Below are 13,180 nucleotides of genomic sequence, written 5' to 3' on the forward strand. Positions count from 1 at the left end.
CTTACCATGTGTGATCTGAACCCTGGAGTCCTACTCGGTTCCCCCTCCCCTTCTGTCCCTAAAATATGTGGTCGAAATGTGGTGTTTGAAGTGCAAGCCTTTAATCACAGCCCTCCAGAGGCAGAGGCAGTCGATCTCTGTGAGTACGAGGCCAGCCTGGTCTCCAAAGTGAATTCCAGGCCAGCCAGGGCTGTTACACAGAGAAACCTTGTCGCGGGAAAACACATGCGCGCGCGCACACACACACACACACACACACACATGCATTCCTATTATAAGCAACATTCTTGTCTTTCTAAAATAAACACAAGCTCAATGTAAAGAATCAAAAACTGCCCAAATAAAAAATGAAGAATGAGGAAAAAGAAGAGATGAGAGGGAAAGGCGGGGAGTAAGAAAAAGAAGAGGAAAGGAGAAATGCAAAAGGCCAAGGGAAAGCTAATGGATACCCCCGTATCAAAAACAAAAAATAAAAAACCAGAAACCGGGATCTTAGCCTGAGGAACCAGGTACAGGACCTGCTCCGGGAGGCCTGAGCATCCTCGGGCTACAGGGCTCCCCAGACCGGCGCCGCAAGCGGCTCTTTGAGCACAGAGGCAGGGAGTCGCCCAGAGAACCGCTCAGACAGGAGTGGACGTCCTTGGAGGAGTGGAGGATGCGGGAGTAAAGGGAGCAAAGGGAGTAGAGCAGCCTGCAGCCGAGCGCAGGGTCCGGTCGCGGCGCGGGGTGGCGCCAGAGGAGGGACGGCGGGCGGACAGAGGAGGAGGCGACCCGCAGGGCACCGCGCACACCGCACAGCCGCCACTCCTGCTGTCTACGAGGCGATGGGCGCGGTCCGCGTCCCTCCCGCCGCCTTCCAAACCCGAGAGCCCACCAGAGACCGGGAGAGCACGCGCGCCTCAATCCCAGCCGTGGGCTCGGCGCTTCTCTGCGGCCGGGGACACCGCAAGGTGAGCACCTTGAAGACCCCAGATTTTGTAGGACCTCCCTATGGACACAGACACCTCCAGTAAGAAATGGAGAGGGCAGGAGTCCCCTCTCCTATTCAAAACCTGAGCAGGATATTCAGAAATGATCTAAGAAGTCCAAAAAGTAGGGAAGAGCGCGTGGCCACGCACCAGGGATGGTGTTGGTAATTTGGGAGGAAAAAGGAGAGGGGAGAGTGAACCGAGTGTGACTTCTCTATTTTATTGAATAAGCAACAAAGTGCTCAAAAAGGAGATCTCAGAACGATTTCCCACACTCTGGTGATTTCCAAGCGTGACCCCAAATCTACCCTGCAGGTGCAAGCTCACCCCGAGGGCAGGGTGGTGAGCTGACGTTCCCCCACCCCCTCTCTGAAGTCTGAGAAGAAAGTTTTACTACACCGCCTGTGTTCTGTGTGGAGGCTTTGTTCCTGGGCACCGGAGGAGTGACCCAGGCTCCTGAGCATCCTTGGATCTGATCAGCAGCAGTTTCCAAGCATGTTGTAGAGGCTTCCACTTAGAAAGTTGGGCATCACATGCTACTTCCTTAATGCTTTCTGTTACCTGTTAACATTTCGAGATTAAACTGTGTAGGGAAAACGGTGTCGCTACTTTACCCATTTGTTTATTTTCTGGATGCAAAAGAACTAGGTACATTATGCCGGGACCTCTGATAAACCTGTTTTCCCCGGTGTATTCCTTAAACAAGCGGTGGAGGGAGATGCTAAGAGTGTGAATACTTCATTGAAAAAGAAAAGTTTTCAGATGGGAGTTTAAAACCACCATATTTGTTGGTGTGTTAATTAAGCAGCAAGGCCGCCAAAGAGGGTGGGGGAGAAACACCTTTTCTCCACCAATAGCTGGATTCTCCCAGGAGTTGGAACACCAGCCAGGCTTCCAAGTTTGTAGTTTTAACTGCCGCAGAAGGAACAAATGGGTGTATCCAGATAAAATGAGAAGGGAATCACTTTTCTGGGGGCTTTAGACACTTTGACTCTGGGATATAAAGTGCCTTGGCAGGCTGGCTTGAATTGGGACTCTCTCAGAAAGAGAGGGGGCTCCCTGGTCCCCATTTTGTCTGTGTGATTCCCCTGCAGGACCACCACTGCATCTGGCATATTCCCTCTGCTTCTCTGTCATTGCCTCCAGCTTTAGCTTCTCTCTGTTCCCTAATAGTCTAGAGTTGGTCTGGTCAGAGGCAAAGCCGTTATGGAAACTTGGGAATAGAGAAGCCCAGTCTTGGGAAAACAGGAATGTCCTTCAGCAGAGACCAGGAGGGCAAATGGCAAAAAGCATCTTCTGTCCTAGAGAGTGGAAGAATGAGCAAAGGAATGAAGTTAACTAAAAGGAAGGGGCCTCAGACACACCATTTTGTTTTGGTTTGTTTGGGTTTCTCAGGACCGGGTTTCTTTATACAGCCTTGGCTATCCTGGAACTTGATCTGTAGATCAGGTAGCCTTGAACTCACAGAGATCCAGGTACCTCTACTTTCCAGGTGCTGGAATTAAAGGTGTGTGCTACTATGCTAGGCCTAAGAACCACACTGTTTCACAATGAGGGCTCCTCTATTACACTTTCTTGCTATTTGTCCGTAAGGGCATTTGAAAGTTTTATTGGAAGAAATAGAGGCCTCTAAGAAGTGCCCTCTCTCCTCAGATTCACCTTTAAAAAAAAATACCCTTGTGCGTGCATGCATGTTTGTGTGTGATAGTGTATGTAGTGTGTGTGTGCATGCATGTATATGTGTGTATGTGTGTATTTGTGAGTGTGTGTGTTTCCATATGTCTATGTGTGTGTGCACATGTATATATGTGTTTGTGTGTGAATGTGTGTGTGTATTATATATATATATATATATATATATATATATATATATATATGAGAGTGTGTGTGTATGCGTGTGTGCAGGCACATGCAGTCAGATGCCTCAGGTTGGGTTCTTGCTTCCATTTTGTTTGAGGCAGGGTCATTTATTTGTTAGCTGTGTGCACCAGGCTAGCAGGCCTGAATCTAAGGATTCTCCTGTCTCTGCCTCTCACCTCCCGTTAAGAAAGCTGGGTTCACAGAACTGAACGCACAGCACATGGCTTTCTATATGGTCTGGGGATCCAAACACTCACAGCAAGTGTTTACCTGGTGAGCTTCCTCCCTGGCCTGAATTCATGTTTCATTTTATACCCTGAATGTTTTCAGAGAGTAACCCGAGGCAGAGAAGAGAGAAAAAGAATGGCCAGGGCTCCTGTAAGCCACAGAAGCAGTGAAGGGCAGATGACTTGGGCAGAGAAACTGGATTCATAGTTGAACGGAAAACAAACAGAGCCCTTATTTTACAAAAAGGACTGTGAACTTATTAGTGTTTCCTTTCTAAAGAGTTCGCTAAAAATGCTGACAGAGAATTCAAGTCCCTCACCTTTTCTACCAACATTTTACTATGAGAAATTTTAAAGATGCCCAGAAGTTATCTCCATTTCTTTCTTATAAACATTTAATTATATTATTATTTTTTTTAATTATTTGTTTTCACTTTTGGCACATGTGTTGTTTTGCCTGCATGTATGTTTGTGCAGTGCATGCACACAGTACTCACGGAAAACAGAAGAGGGCATCCGATCCCTCTGGAACGGAAATGGCAGCCGGTTGTGAGCTACCACGTGGATTCTGGGAACAGAATACTGTTCATCAGCAAGAGCAGCCAGTGCCCTTAACCACTGGCCCACTAATTATTATCTTAAAACATAAAAAATAATAATAAGAGTCTAAGTATGTGATCCAGGCCTTGACTGCCGTTAAATCAGAAACTTATTAAGAAATAAATACGAGCCGGGCGTGGTGGCGCACGCCTTTAATCCCAGCACTCGGGAGGCAGAGGCAGGCGGATTTCTGAGTTCGAGGCCAGCCTGGTCTACAAAGTGAGTTCCAGGACAGCCAGGACTATACAGAGAAACCCTGTCTCGAAAAAAACCAAAAAAAAAAAAAAAAAAAAAAAAAAAAAAAAAAAAAAAAAAAAAAAAAAAAAGAAAGAAAGAAATACAAGAAAGATTTGGGGGGGGGATGAATTATATGAATGTTACTCTTCTAAATTTCCCATAATAGACAACAAATCTCTTGATCCTTTATTCCTCTCTCTGTCTCTCTGTCTCTGTCTCTCTGTCTCCATCTCTCTGTCCCTCTCTCTCTCTCCCTCCAAATTTAAGATAGAACATCCGGCATTCAGTAAAAAACAAGAGGGAGAAAGGCAGACTGATGCTCTTCTTTTACTCATTCATTTGTTTGTTCGTTCACTCATTCATTGCAACAAAGTTGTACTTATGCAGCTCAGTCTAGCCTCCAATTCCCAGTCCTCCTGCCTCATCCCCCAATACAGAGATTATAAATGTCTTCTTCTTAAGAGACAGTTGGATTCATCATTCCCCAGTGTAAAACCCTGGAAGAGCATCCCGACACTTAATAACACCCAGTTCTCCATTAGAGGTGACCACAGTCCTGTGTGACAGAACGTACTTAGCCTCATTGAATCACATCTGTTTCCCACTGTCCTTAATGGTTTCACTCTGCCTGAGAACACCCCCCTTCTCATCCTTGTGAGAATGTCCCTGGCATTTGTCACCTTTTGATGCCCGATCTCTGTCTCTGTCAATTGTTATATTCTCCACCAGAAAGGGCAAGAATTTTTGTTGTTGTTGTTGCTGCTGCTGCAGCTACTGCTGCAGCTACTGCTGTTGTTGTATTCATGGTTATGCTGCTAGTTGGCAAATGATAAGCAATTAACAGATATTATTGAATTGATTAGATAACTAATGACACAAACACAGGCTTATCTCTCTCCCACTAGGCTTGTGAAACCACTGGTAAAATACTAGAAGCCCCACTCAGGCAATCAATATTTTATAGGTGAACGATGATCTGGAGATCAGTGAGCCTTTTGTCTTCTAAGCTGCACCTGCTGGAATCGAGCTCAGTTTGACCACACATCCCAAGCAAAATACACAAAACTTCACTCCCTCCAATTTCTCTTCATGCCTCTCTCTAGCCACCTCCACCATCTAGAAACAATGTATTCCTCTTACTTGGATGTTAATAGCTCCTGCATAGCATATACTCTTTGTCTGCCTTCTTTTTGCTGTGAAACACCCTGAGATTCATTGTTGCTCTTGAGTGTATCATGAGGTCATTTCTTTTTGCTTCAGAGTGGTAGCCACTGTATAGCGATTACTGTGTGTTTATTCATGCTCTTATCGATGGACACTCAGGTTGCTTCTGGTTTGGGGCTATTTTGAATCAGGCAGCTATGAATATGCTTATAGAGTCTGCCTTATTCTATCCTTTTTTCTATCCTTAGTATTTCACTTGAAATAGAAAATCCTCCTGACAGGGGCTCAGTGATGGGCACAGTGTTTCCATCTGAAGGCATTACTGCTAAGAGCTAATCTACCTTATATTCTGGGGTGTGGAGGAGATAGCACTTTGAAAATGGACACCCATGCAAATCAGGGGAGCCCTCGGGAATTTCTTAAATATGTTTTAGGTCCTTAAAAGAGACAGTGCAGAATGCTTCCTCCCCTCCCTGACATATTCCCCTCCCCCTCTCTCAGCTTCTCGGCCCCAGTACAAGTTGACTCTAATCAGCCCCTGAACATTATGCTACTGAGGTGCTAAAACATTCATGAGAAAGAGTCTTGTTCAGAGCCCGATAAAATATTTATGTGTTTCCATGGGGCATTGCTTTCCATCTAGATTTCTCAAGGCGTTTTTCTGAGCTGTTTGTCATAATCAGGCGCTATACAGACAGATGATACAGCCTCAGACAACCCCGTGTTACCAAGGCCAACATCAGAGCATCCCCCTTTCTGGGGATGGAGATAATGAGCACACAGAAAAAGACGAGCTTTCAGCCTGTCCACATCAAGCATACGCCGTTGGAATGGCTTAGGAAGAGAAGGGCTTGTTAATTTGGAACATTCACAGATGTGACCCAGAGGGGACAGTGAAAAGAACTTGCTAAAATGAAGAAGGATTAATTAAAGTGGAATGCTTACATTTCAAACGGAAGAACGAAGGGACCAGTCTTGTAAAAGGCTTAGTTCCCCTGATTCTGTCATGGACAGAGCCTACACAAACTAACTATGCCCAGTGCTACAAGTGCATTTTATTGCCTTCAAATGAGAGTCTGTAGGCAGGAGGAGAGTCTGCAGGATTTTCATAAGAGGAATAAGTCACAGGAAGAAGTGGCTTCGGGGTTGAGTTCTGAAGGATCGATGCCTCCCTGATTGACAGCTACAGTGTAAAGGCTTTTTCCAGAGGCAAATTTGTCATTTGAATTATAACAAGATCAGGTATGATAATCAGGACCAAAGTGCTAGTATGGTTTAATCGAAGTACAAAGAAGACGAGGGGGTTGGTGGCCTGGTTTTGGTAAGAGATAAAGCTGGTGGGTGGCACACATCTTTAATCCCAGCACTCAGGAAACAAGGCAAGAGGATCTCTGTGAGTTCAAGGCCAGCCTGATAGATAGATAGATAGATAGATAGATAGATAGATAGATAGATACATACATACATACATACATATATACATAAATATGCAAATACATACATGCATAGGTACATAGATAAATAGATAATAAAACATAGATGATAGAGACATAGATACATAAATAGATGCATAGAGAGATAGATACATAGATAAATACATAGATACATAGATAGATGATGGGTAGATACTGTACTGGCTATTTTTGTGTCAACTTGACACAGCTGGAGTTATCACAGAGAAAGGAGCTTCAGTTGAGGAAATGCCTCCATGAGATCCAACTAAGGCATTTTCTCAATTAGTGATCAAGGGGGAAAGGCCCCTTGTGGGTGGGACCATCCCTGGGCTGGTAGTCTTGGGTTCTATAAGAGAGTAGGCTGAGCAAGCCAGGGGAGGCAAGCCAGTAAAGAACATCCCTCCATGGCCTCTGCATCAGCTCCTGCTCCCTGACCTGTCTGAGTTCCAGTCCTGACTTCCTTTGGTGATGAACAGCAGCATGGAAGTGTAAGCCGAATAAACCCTTTCCTCCCCAACTTGCTTCTTGGTCATGATGTTTGTGCAGGAATAGAAACCCTGACTAAGACAGATACATAATACATATATATGTACATGCATAAATAGATACATACATAGATGATAGATAGATGGATACATACATATATAGACAGACAGCAGGCCAGCTAGAAAGCTAAAGGTCAGGGCAATGGTTGGACTTAATCTGTTTGCCGTAGGCATCCATGTAACTTTAAGCTAGAGACTGGGTCAGATACTGAGTCACTCTTGGGATGTGCACCCCACATAGGCAAACCTTGAGATATGGTTACAGAAGGTACTTCCAGACTATCCCACCATGTCCTGTCCAGCCTAGAGACTCAGTGACATCTTGTTTCACTATGCCTCACTATGTGCCCAGATATGGCCAGAAATAGGCCTCTCTACCCACCTTACTGCCCCTGACAAAACTCAAATGCTCCAAGTCAAACGGAAGTTAGAGGCTGTGCACTGAGTCTCATCTCTTTATCAAAACTCCTTTACTTCAGTGGGGAAAACTGAGGTCTAAGTAGCCTTCATCCCCTGGACCCAAATCTGGGTCAGTATATTTTAGTTGAGGGCTAGTAACTGTGATGGTTTGAATAAAAATGGCCCTCATGGGCTCTAAAAGAGTGACATTATTGAAGGTATGGCCTTATTAGACGGAGTTTATCACTGGGAATGAGCTTTGTGGTCTTAGATGCTCAAGCCAGGCCCAGCATGTCTTTCTCTTCCTGGTGCTTGTCAATGTGGATGTAGAACTCTCAGCTCCTTCTCCAGCACCATGTCTGCCGTGATGATGACAGTGGACTAAACCTTTGTAAGCCAATTCCAATGAAATGCTTTCCTTTGTAAGAGTTGCTGGCGTCATGGCGTCTCTTCACAGCAATAAAACCTTAAGACAGTAAGTGATGGAGCTTCCAGACCATCTTCCCAGACCACCAGATGGGGACCACAGAGACAGACCCCTTATTTCATCGCCCCTCCTCCTGCTTTCTATGAGGGTGTTCCCCCACCCACCCACTCCCACCTCCCCACCCTGGCATTCCCCTACACTGGGGCATTAAGCCTTCACAGAACCAAGGGCCTCTCCTCCCAGTGATGCCAGACAAGGCCATCCTCTGCTACATATGCAGCTGGAGCCATGAGTCGCTCCATGTGTACTCTCTGGTTGGTGGTTAGCCCCTGGGAGCTCTATGGTGGCTGGTTGGTTGATATTGTTCTTCCTATAGGGATGCAAACCCCTTCAGCTCCTTCAGTTCTTTCTCTAACTCCTCCACTGGGGACCCCGTGCTCAGTCCAGTGGTTGTCTGCAAGCATCCGTCTCTGTATTTGTCAGGTTCTGGAAGAGCCTCTCAGGAGACAGCTATATCAGGCTCCTGTTAGCATGCACTTGTTGGCATCCATAATAGTGTCTGGGTTTGGTGACTATATATGGGATGGATCCCCAGGTGGGGCAGTCTCTGGATGGCTTTCTTCAGTCTGTGCACCACACTTTGTCCCCATATTTCCTCCCATGGGTATTTTGTTTCCCCTTCTAAGGACTGGAGCACCCACACTTTGGTCTTCCTTCTTCTTGAGCTTCATGTGGTCTGTGAATTGGATCTTGCATATTATGAACTTTTGGCCTAATATCCACATATCAGTGAGTGCATACCATGTGTGTTCTTTTGTGATTGGGTTACCTCAGTCAGGATGATATTTTCTAGTTCCATCCATTTGCCTAAGAATTTCATGAAGTCATTGTTTTTAATAGCTGAGTAGTACTCCATTGTGTAAATGTACCATATTTTCTGTATCTATTCCTCTATTGAAGGGCATCTGGGTTATTTCCAGCTTCTGGCTATTATAAATAACACTGCTATAAACATAGTGGAGCATGTGTCCTTGTTATATGTTGGAGCTTCTTTTGGGTGTATGCTCAGGAGTGTTATAGCTGGGTCCTCAGGTAGTAATATTTCCAATTTTCTGAGGAACAGCCGGACTGATTTCCAGAGTGGTTGTACCAGCTTGCAATCCCACCAACATTGGAGGAGCAAATCCTACCGGTGTGCACCACCACAACCGGCCCTCTCCCTCTTCTACAACCTTGACTGTGGGAAAAAAGGGCAGTCAAAGACAAATGGTGGTTAAAAATCAAATTCTTCAGATTTCAGGAATCTGGAAAAAAAAAGTTTTTGAATTCCATTTATGTCTCACACACACACACACACACACACACACACACACACACACACACACACGCTGAAGATCCCAAACGTGTCCATTAGAATGAAAGTAAGGGAATGAAGTCACAGACACTCCAAGCCTGGGCAGCTGTGTCTCTCCACAGTTACATGTGAATTCCTGCAGAGGCTGGGCCAGCTCTGTGCATCTCATCTCTGGAGGAAGCAAGCGGTGCCAGAAAAGGCTGTCAGTAGTTGGAGTGGTGGGCTATTCACAGACAAAAGCCTGGGCTATTCTCATGCATGTCTTTGCCGGCTGCACAGGGCTCTAGCAGCCTCCTGGGAGGCTCTGTAGCTGAGGCATTAATGGAGTAGATATGATTATCGTTTCACGACCGCTTGGTTTGTCCAGTAGCACTGTCGATTCTGTGCTTTAATTGGCTTCTGTTGAATGACACCAGGCCAGTCCTCTCTCCAGGAGAAGCGCCTCTTTACCTTTGTCCACTCAGATCAATTGAAAGCACATGCCAGAAAACCACATGTCCCACTGAGCTCGGGGACCAGGTGGGGCTGGTCTTCCTTGCAATTATAAAATATCTGATCCTTTAAAAATGTTAACCATGTTGAATTCTTAGATTACAAAACTAATTCTCACTCTATAACAAGCCCGGTGAGAACGTGGTATACGAGAAAAACGCTATCAAACTTAAACTTTCTCAGTTTTGCTCATTCTGGGAAATGGGTCAGAAGTTCGGTGTGGATGCTTTCAGTCCTGTTCATCCCAAACCAGTGTGGAATTTATTTTGATACTTCGTGTAAACAGAATCATAACATGTCAGCAATTATGCTGTTTTCTTTTATTCACCCTATTATGTACATTATTCTAGAGTAACGATATAAATGATCCAATTTAATATTAATAGGAAATTTTGTAATTTTTCCCATTGATAGCTATTCACGTTTACCTCCAGTTTCTTTTTTTACACAACAAACTACGCTACAGTCGCCATTCTTTCTATGTTTATCCAGGTTGAGGGGGTTGGTTTTGTTTGTTAATTTATTCTTCAGTGGGCTAGAGGTTGAACCTAGGGTCTAATGCATGCCGTGCTATGTTCTATAACTGAGCTATATGCCCCATGCACTTAGATTCCCATTTCTGTTGGACAGAGTCCCCAGCCTGGCATTTCTGGGCCAAAGGGAATACACGCAATTGTCATTCTCTGCGCGAATGAGGAGGTGGTCCCCTCCCTCCTTTTGTCTTTCTCCCCCTACCTTCCCGCAGGAAGGCCTGTGTGTCTCAGCAGGAGAGCCTACAAGGAGACTCTCTGCCAAGCAGGGATTATACCAGCTCAGCGGGTCTGCAGGATCTGGTTGCCTTGCCTCCATCTTGTGTTTGGTTGGCCAGACTGTTTATAATCCCCCCTTGTTCATTTATTCCATGCTGTGGAGTGGAATTATACATGGCCTTCCTCTTGGGTGAGACTGTGTAAGGGACGGACCGTCTGCAGAGCAGGGCCCGGTTTTCAATAGCAAGTTTCTCTGCACCTCTCACAAAGCTATATCTGCTGTGTTGTGCCTTTTAAAAAATGGTTTAATTGAGAAAGGACATTCCGTTCCTTAATCTGTCTTCTTCCATTTCAAGGACATGGGGCGCTTTCTAAGTATATAGTCAATCAACTGTAACTCATTATTTGACGTGAGATAATTATGTGCAAAGGTAGGGGTCTTGGAGCTTAAGGATCGGTGCCAAGCAAGAGATGTGAGCAGTTTTAAACAAATGAGTTTTGTGAACCCTGGAGTTAGGAATGAGCTTTTCAGGGTATTAGGCTCTCATTTTTAGTTTTGCTCCTGTTGGACTTTGAAACTTAGTCTCTCTGACTAGGGAAAAGTGGGATTCCCCACCACACTAGAGATGAATCTAATAACAGGAGGATTGGGGTACGCTGGTGAGCACAAGCAAGCCAGGTCCTGTTAACGTGGGCCCGGTGAGCTAGCAAACACCTTATGGGAATTTGTGATCCTAAACCCATCAGGAGCTCCAGTGGGGTTCTGCACTTACAGTGCAAATGTTAGCGAATGTTCCCTTCCCAGGCAGCTTCTGACCTGATTCTGTAGGCTGCAGTTTTGGCTTAGCAGCTTCAGAGTAGATTTTGTATCCCAGAGCAAACATTAAAATTGAAGAGGCAGAGGAGAAATTACAACAACTGATTTCTAAGGAGAAATGTCTAAAAGTTAGTTTGCACATATAGATGCCTGCAAATAAACGTTGGCTTTTAAGTTAGTATGCATCTTATATAAACTTTTAAATTTCAAATACATGTTTGATAACAGTGATAGTAAAATTAATACATACAGATGTGACTTTTATAACTTACAGATTCCACTATGTGTCTTATCGATGTAGTTAATACTAAGTGTAGTGGTTTGAATGGGTCTAGGCCCCATAGACTCATGTGTCTGCATACACTTGGTCCAGGGAGTGGCACTATTAGGAGGTGTGGTCTTATTGGAGGAAGTGTATCACTTTCAGGGTAGGCCTCGGGACCCTCCTCCTACCTCCCTGGAAGTCAGTTTTCTCCTATTTGCCTTGGGAACAAGATGTAGAGCTCTCAGCTCCTCCAGCACCATGTCTGCCTGCCTGCCACCATGCTTCCTGCTATGATAATGGATTAAACCTCTAAAACTGTAAATTAGATCCAATTAAATGCTGTCCTTAATGGGAATTGCCTTGGTCGCAGTGTCTCTTCACAGCAATGGAAGCCCTAACTATGACACTAAGAATAGTCATAGTGTGTAGTATTTGTCCTGTCATATGTACTTATAAGGTAAACATTATATTTATTTTAAAATTACCTTTCTTTATTTGTGTGTGCTCACATGCATGCCATAGTGTGCACGTGGAAGTCAGAGGAGAATTCAAGGGTCTCGGTTATCACCTTTTGCCATGTGGAACCCAGGAATCCAATTCAGGACATCAGACTTAGCAACAAGCATCCTTACCTGCTTAGCCATCTCAGCAGCCTGTAGGTGCTACCTTTAACCTATTTGTCTTGTCAATAACAACAACAATACAGCCAAGTTAAAGATCTCTCCAGATATTAAGCATCTGCGTCTGGCAGTCTCAGGCTAACTCAGTAGATTATTGCTTCATGGATAAAAATCTAGAAAAGCTTGATTTTTAAAAAAATCATTCAAAATCACAGGAGACCTACTAAGGCAGCCAAGAACTTAAGAGCTAAGAACCTGCCCCCCTCCTGCCCCCCTCCAGCCCCCCAAAAGGAGAGAAACTCACTGAATGCCTCACATTCCAGAGCCAATTGCCCAATAAAGGATCTGCTAGGAGCCTCAGAAGCCAAGAAGAATAATGTACAGTCTGGTAGTGCTGAGAAGAAAGGAATGCCACAAGAACTGGGCACAGGAGACCACAATCATGAAAGAAGAAGAAGAGAAAAGAAAGCAAAGCAAAATCAGCCTAGTCATCTATCAACAGTTTCCCACCAGGTGTTTACTGGCCTGGACGTAGCATAGACAAAGCAGGGGAAAATGCTTTTTAAAGCTAAGGGAACTGGAGCAATTGCTCAATGGTTAAAAGTATTGCTCTTCCCAAAGAGGAGAATTCAATTCCTAGCACCCATGTCAGGTGGCTGGCTCACAACCACCTATAACTCCAGCTTCAGAGAGATTGGATGCCTCTGGCCATCCAGGGCCCTGAACTCATGTACCCACACAGACACATGCATACATAATGAAAATAAATCTTTAAAAAATGCTGAAAAGCTAATCAGAACCATTTGGATTGTTTACTATTATTATTTTTTAAAAAGATTTTTAAAAGAATTTTAGAGGTTTGATCCATTATCATTGGTGGGAAGCATGGCAGCCTGCATGTGTGTCTATGCACTGCATTGATGTAGTGCCCACAGATGCCAGAAGAGGGCATCAGATTCCCTGGAACTGAAGGTACAGATGTTTGTGAGGTAGCATGTGGGT

At 44.7% G+C, this 13,180-nt stretch overlaps 1 protein-coding gene across 1 annotated transcript in view; it reads left to right on the forward strand.

Annotated features, from left to right (window-relative positions):
* Positions 1 to 787: 787 nt before the first annotated feature.
* Gpr156 (G protein-coupled receptor 156) overlaps positions 788 to 13,180 on the forward strand; it is a 98,086-nt gene continuing 85,693 nt past the window's right edge. The window contains exon 1 of the mRNA XM_021185045.1: positions 788 to 950. The gene's annotated coding sequence lies outside the window, so the exon portion shown is untranslated. The remainder of the gene's footprint in view (positions 951 to 13,180) is intronic.

Source organism: Mus caroli, chromosome 16 (assembly GCF_900094665.2).
Source record: "Mus caroli chromosome 16, CAROLI_EIJ_v1.1, whole genome shotgun sequence".
NCBI classification, from domain to species: Eukaryota; Metazoa; Chordata; class Mammalia; order Rodentia; family Muridae; genus Mus; species Mus caroli.